The sequence below is a fragment of the Xyrauchen texanus genome, chromosome 6, assembly GCF_025860055.1.
Source record: "Xyrauchen texanus isolate HMW12.3.18 chromosome 6, RBS_HiC_50CHRs, whole genome shotgun sequence".
Classification (NCBI taxonomy): domain Eukaryota; kingdom Metazoa; phylum Chordata; class Actinopteri; order Cypriniformes; family Catostomidae; genus Xyrauchen; species Xyrauchen texanus.
Window position 1 is genome coordinate 11,038,908 of NC_068281.1, and position 7,851 is coordinate 11,046,758.

Below are 7,851 nucleotides of genomic sequence, written 5' to 3' on the forward strand. Positions count from 1 at the left end.
GATTAATTAATTCTGAATATATATATATATATATATATATATATATATATATATATATATATATATATATATATATATATATATATATTATTCATTGCTACATCATGATACCTAATCCATTGACTATTTTTAACAAGCAGAACCTTAATGTAAAATGTTACAAAAACAAATCCAGAATATTCCATACAAATTTGCCACTTTTAGTAATTTTGTGATAAAAAAGAAAACAACAAATAGAATTACATAGAATCAAATAATTATAACACAACAATATGTTGCAAAAACATAGACAAGAAGTTGAAAATTGTCCATCATTGTCTTTTGTTTCCCCTCATTTTTTTCACCATGAAAAGTTGGACAAAGTTCACAGTATAAAGTTGTAATGGAAAATGGATGTAATTTCAATACTAATGTCTCAAAGTTGTCATGACTAATGTTTGACTAATAGTGGTTATGAGCAGTAGGAGATATTGTCCTGGTCAATGAGTCACATACTAAGCGAGAGTGTATATTTTGAAACAATAACCATGGCAGACAGTTTGCCCGCGGTCAGCAAGCAACAATGCGGTGCTTTATCTAGTGTTTAAAAAACTCTTGTTAAAGCAGAGTTTACCGTTTGTTCCATGCTGGTTCTGTCTCGTAAATGAGTGAGTGGACTTCCTTTCCAGTTATTACCATTACAGTGCAATATAATATGAGGGGTGTCATCAAAATCTGTGAATGGAGACAAAGACCATTCATTTCTCAGAGTAGGACCTTTCAAGAGAGTGCTCCCACCAAGGTCAATAATTCTGTACTTATTCTGTAAGTTTAATACAAATGTTTTGGGCTTCAGTTATTTAACTACATTTCTAAACAGTTTGTTTCTGAATATATTCTACACTTCTAAATAATTTACTGATGCATTCTGAGTCTGAGTCAATACATGCTTATGAATGTAAGTATGCCATATAAATACAACACCAATGAGGAAACTTAGATTCACAACTCAAGATGTTGTATTCACAATAGCCTTAAAGGGATAGTTTGCCCAAAAATGAAAATGCTCTCATAATTTACACACCCTTATGCCAAACCAGATGTGTATGACTTACTTTCATCTGCAATTTCTAATGAAGATTATTAGAAGAATATCTCAACTCTTTTGGTCCATACAATGCCAGTGAATAGTGGCCAGAACTTTGAAGCGCCAAAAATCACATAAAGACAGCATTAAAGTAATCCATATAACTCCAGTGATTAAATCCACATCTTCAGGAGCAACATGATAGGTGTGGGTGAGAAACAGATCAATATTTAAGTCCTTTTTTATCATAAATTCTCCTCCCTGCCCACTAGGTGTTGATATATCAACAAATGCACAAAGAATATGAATGTCCAAAAAACAAAAGAAGAAGAATGTGAAAGTGAACATTTTATAGTAAAAAAAGGACTTAAATACTGACCTGTTTCTCAATCACACCAATCATATCACATTTGAAGACATGGATTTAAGCATTAAGTTGTATAAATTACTTTTATGCTGCCTTAATGTGCTTTATAATCTTTAAAGTTCTGGTCACCATTCACTTGCATGGAATGGATGAATTTGTTTTTAAGTCTTTGTTTGTGTTCTGCAGAAGAAAGTCATACACACCTTGGATTGCATGAGGGTAAATGATTAATAGAATAATAGAATAATAGAATTCTTAAGAAATATGTTTAGTATCATCTGCTTACTTTGGAATATAATCCAGTCCATTAAACTTTCACTAAATCCTAAAAGATGAGAAAATAATTTAAACCATGAGTCATGCAGATCAACTTCAAGACAGGAAAGACAGGAGTTTGGTGATGTGTTAGAAGAGTACTACTTTGGAGACAGAGCAACAAAGATAGTTAGAAATAGTGAATGAAATAACAACGTCATGCCTGCAAATGAAACAATGTAAATCTCTCAGCCCATTCACTGACCAGATCTGATTGGACACACAACAAGCGAGGTGATGCCTATGCAGAACATAACTTAAACTTCAAGGAATTGTCTGTATCTAGAGGACATTTATCCCCCAGAAGCCTGCTCGGAGACAGCACAACACAACACAACGAGACAGGGAAGCATTGATTACTAGGACTTTGTGATTTAGTGGGTGAGTAGTGGCATGTGGAACAAATTATCCAACTATAACGATTTAAGTGGGAATTCTCTTAGCGATGGATGTTTGGACTCAGCATTTGAACTGAGTATGAAAGTATTGGTTTCTTTGTTTTGAAGCACTCTTATGGACTCAAATGGGACATGCAGTAACATAATGATAATTACCCAAGGGGAGTTAAACCTTAGTCCAAGACACCTCAACATTTTATGTCCAATCAAATTGGCAGACACAGAAACCCTCTTTAAAATGTCTGGAGAGCAGGGATAGGCTTCAGCTCTGCGGAACACGTGCTGAAATCACTGTAAATCAAGCAATTTCCTCTTCATACACAGAGACAGTCACTGACCCCAGCGGTACAATCCTCACTGATTGAGAAAAAATGTTTGTTTGAAGTAGGGTCAAAGCCTTTCCAGACATGGATAAGCTTTGTTTATATGCTGTAATGTATGTAACAATGTATTATTTCCTAGTTTATCTTATATAAAAGTGAATTAATCCGAACGAACAGAGAAAGAAATACCAATCAGATCATCATTTCAGAAGGACACCCCTGACATAGTTTCCAAAACCAGAAAAGCACCTTTGGCAGTCCCCCCAATAATGCATGACAGATGTATATCAACCATACACTACAGTGATGGAAAGATCTAGCAAATGTGTAGCCAAAATTCCCACTGGACCCTGGTTTGTTAACTTGCTTTTTTCTGCTCTGTCCATCTGGATTCAATGTGTTGGGTGAACTGTGTCGACAATCAAACAAAAATGGGCTGAGAGTGTATTTTGCACCCTTCCAGCTCTTTTTTTTTGACCAATTCTGTACTCGTTCCTGATTTTCAGACTTCCTCTATCCTGTTACTCTACTCTTAGTTTTTTTGGTTATGCAAATCCTGCAATACTTCCTACACCATTGGCAAATCTAAAGCCAGTTGGTTATCCTCTCTGTGAAAATTAAAGTATTTGGGAAATGCCTTGATGTGAAATTAATTTAAATGTGCCAAAGCTCTACAATATCTAGACACACATACTCTTTTCTCTTAATTACGAGACACAAAGGCTTAAGAAAATATTTAAATAAAGTTCAATTGAAGTCAATGTACAACTAATGATAATAAAGGAATTCTATAATAAAGCCTTTATATTGCATATGTGTGTGTTGTTCAAATATTTACATGCCAGCGTCTACATTGACCTATGTGAAACTTTCTGCTTTTATTTTGCACATTCTTAAAGATCAAGGCCAGCTTTTAGGAGGACTATTGGCAACAGATCCAATCAACAATAGTGGCTGCATAATTAATGCTTCTAATAGGCTCTAGCTCTGCGCTTAATTCAGAGGCAACCATTAGAGGGAGCACAAACACAATGTACTGAATGTATCTTTGACTAGACCTGTTTAAAGAATTGAGAATTATAGAAAAAGGATTTATGCCACAACTGATAAAACAATCTGATAAACATTGTCAGGTTATGGAAATGTGCTTAACCTCTTTAAAAACTACCACACCAAAACAGAGTATACAAAAATATACAAAATACAATACATTATACAAAAATATATTGTTTAAGTAATTAGCCATGGATTATGTTACAGAGTTAGTACGCCATGGCAAATAATATGTGAAGCAATCATATTTTGTTTTGAGAAAGTGTAGATTAAAACACAATAGGGTTTAAAAGATTAATATATGCATTAAGTAACGAAGTCAGGAAAGGCTGCATAATGATGAGTGGGGGAATGCAGCTGTTTGAAAATGAGCTGTGTGAGCAGGGTCATCAGTCAGTCTCATGTTGTACTGCACAGCTGTGTCATCGTGCTGTGTGGGCTTTTCTCTATTCACCTCTTGCACTGAATGTGCCAATGAAAAAAGATGTGCAAGAAAATGGTTCTATATGGTTGGATTAAATGTCATAGGACAAAGTACATTATCTTGTGTGACATGATTGAACACACTACCTATCAAAAGAGTCAAGCAAAGATTTGATTGTGATTCCAAATCATTTTTTAATGAGCATTAAAACAAGATAAAATGTTTCTACCAGAAAGACTTGGTATAATTGTGGTGGTGGTGTAGTGGGCTAAAGCACATAACTGGTAATCAGAAGATCTCTGGTTCGATCCCCACAGCCATCACCATTGTGTCCTTGAGCAAGGCACTTAACTCCAGGTAGCTCCGGGGGGATTGTCCCTGTAATAAGTGCACTGTAAGTCGCTTTGGATAAAAGCGTCTGCCAAATGCATAAATGTAAATGTAATTGAGAATAAATATGAACATAGTGATAAATTCATTTTCTTTGCCGTAGGCCCCTTCTACAGGTCAGTGCTCAGATACTTGCTTGAACCATCAGATCTTTCTGGATGCTATGCCGGCAGGGGAGAGGAGCCAATCCCAGGACGGAACCTAAACTGGTGGTGATGGGGTGGTGGGGGGTGAAAAGAACAGAGGCATAACGAGCGATGAAAGACAGCTTTGCAGCTGGATTCTGATTAGATGAGATGCCTAAATTGAATGAATGTGTAAAGATCCTGAGTCTTCCTGTCACTACCACTTACACTTCTATTTCTACCAAAACTGGAAGAAATGTTAAAGGGATTATTCACCAAAAAATGAAAATTCTCTCATCAATTACTCACTCTTATGACATCTCAGATGTGTATGAGTGACTTTCTTCTGCAGAACACAAACAAAGATTTTTAGGTGAGTATCACAGCTCTGTAGGTCCATACAATGCAAGTGAATGGTGATCAAAACATTGAAGCTCCAAAAAGCACATAAAGGCAGCATAAAGTAATCCATACGACTTCAGTTGTTTAATCCATGTCTTCTGAAGTGATCCAATCGGTTTTGGGTGAGAACAGACCAAAATGTAACTTCTTTTACACTGTACATCATGCCACTGCAGTAAGCACGAATTTGATTTCAAGCTTGATTGCATCTCCTAGATTTTGATGCATGCGAAAAGCTCTAGATGTGCTTGGAAGTGTAATCAAACCTAAAATCATGATCATTAAGGAGACTGCTGATGTCAATTTTGGTTTGTTCTCATCCAAAACCAACTGGATCTCTTCAGTAGACATGTATTGAACCATTGTAGTCTTATGGTAGGGATGGGACGATATATAGAATTTTTATATATTGTGAACTAAAATGTGACAAATAATATTGTGGCATGACTCGATATTTAGAAATTTGCAAAAAAAGTTGTTTTCTGTCCATGTGATAAAAAAGTAAAAAGAAATATTAATTTTAATCTCACGCAGCACAGATGGGCTATAAAGAAACCAAGAGGTTCTTGTTGCTGTTTGCTTAACCAGAACACTGTGAAGAATTCAATGAACCATTAAAGTGACAGTAAAGTTTCCATATTTTCTTTTCTTTTTTTCTTCCTTTTTCTCCCCAATTTGGAAAGTCCTCGTGGTGGTGTAGTGACTCGGAAGACGAATCTCAGTTGCCTCCATGTCTGAGACCATCAATCTGTGCATCTTATTACGTGGCTCACTGAGCGTGTTACCGCGGAGACATAGCGTGTGTGGAGGCTTCACGCTATTCTCTGCAGTATCCATGTACAACTCACCACCCGCCCCACAGAGACTGAACCACATTATAGCAACCATGAGGAGGTTACCTCATGTTACTCTACCCTCCCTAGCAACCAAGCCAATTTGGTTGCTTAGTAGACCTGGCTGAGTCACTCAGCAAGATTTGAACTCATGACTCTAGGGGTGGTAGTCAGAGTATTTACTCACTGAGCTACCCAGGCCGCCTCCCTTTTTAGCATTTGTTACACAAATGAATGCAAACTCAATTTTATTTCTCATAAATTGTACACATTATTTCAAACATTGATAGCTGAAATAATTATAATATGTACATTTCATGAATTATTATTAGTAGTAGTTTTACAAAGTAATTTTTTTTATTATAATAATGCTGACAAATAAATTTTTTAATTATAAATATACACTTTCACATACTTTATTCAGGACCGGTTTTCTTCAGTTCTACTGCTTGTTCTGCACCTCATCATACTAAATGTAGCCCACTATTTGTTTGTGATCTTTTCTTATAGAGAAAGGTATTTGAGCAACTCTTTTATAGCATTTATATTGTGTATTTAAGAACTTTATTTTGATGAGAAATATTAATTTTCTTTTCAGAAAATGAAAAATGTGTCTGTAATACTTTGTCATTTAAGTATTATTATTGAATCGAGATTATAGCGAATCGTGAACCAAATCGTGAGATTACCATATAGTTCCATCCCTCTCTATGGACTACTTTTATGCTGCCTTTATGTGCTTTTTGGAGCTTCAACGTTTTGGTCGCCATTCACTTCCATTATATAGACCAAGACAGCTGAGATATTCTTTTAAAAATTGTATTTGTGTTCTGCAGAAGAAAGTTATACACAACTGGGATGTCATCAGGGAGAGTAAATGATAAGAACATTTTATTTTTAGGTGAATTATTCCTTTAAAGATATATGCAGATTAGATTAGTTGATCATGCTTAATAAAAGCAAATGGATCAAATGATTAAATTAATTTCTTGGAACAAATGAAGGACTTTCATAGTGATAACAGTCAGTGCCAACTATGCTATAGTATAATGCTTTGCATATGTCACTGGTATGTCTAACAGTAAACTTTGCCTTGCTTTGTTGATAAATGTTTTGCACTGTTCTTGCTCCTGGTCTTAGAATTTACATGGAAACAATCAATGTTTCTGCTCTCTGACTTCCTTAAGGCCATGACAAGGCAAGAATCAGTCAAAGAAACCTCAAAAACTCTTGCAAGGTCAAAGGCCTGGGGTGTAACCCAACAAGGAATATGATTTTCCGAATGTCTTCCAGCACTACTTGTACTGTAAAACAGTATTATCTCCACTATCTGTCAGAGATAAAAACTGATCTATATAATGACAACAGAAAAATAACTTTCTTGCAAAAAAGAAAAAAAGAAGGCCATTGTACATGGTAGTCTTTCAACCAGGCACAACAGTTTGTTTAAAAGGTATAAAAGTTTAAAAGTTTAAAAGTATAGCATAAATAAAAGTTATTATATGAATGGTATCTAATTTGTTGCATTACATTTAAATTAGGATTTGCTGTGAATACTTACTGAAGTGACATACAAAAGAGTGTATGTTTGTTTCACTTACCAAAGTTCAGTTAACAAAACAAGTGCAAAGTCTTAACCTCAAATTTAAACCTCAATCTAGTAAAGAATAGGCATTGATATCAAACTTCTGTGAACATTTCACTGTTTAAACTGTGCCAATGTACTGCTCATCTTTCTGCCAACACTGTTCATTGCTTTTGATGGGAAAATTGTGTGGCAGGAGTTCCATGTGCAAATGTTGTGTGTGTGTGTGTGTGTGTGTGTGTGTGTGTGTGTGTGTGTGTGTTGACTTACTCATTATTATGGAATGCTGACTCACTATATTATCTGTAGTGTTTGACAATTAAAATCCCAACAAGTCCAAACAAATAGGCTACACTGCTAAAACAAATTTAATCTAAGATTAAGAAGAGGGTTTCCCAGTGGGCGTCTGTTTTCTTTTAACATTACCTTATGCTCATGCCAAAAAACCTGACCATGAACCACTTCAGTAAAAGTATTATCTGATAGGCACATTTAAATGACAAATGAGATCAACTGACAGTCCTCGGTCTCTTTGCTTTCGCTTTGTCAGATGGCCTGTATTAGTTCTCA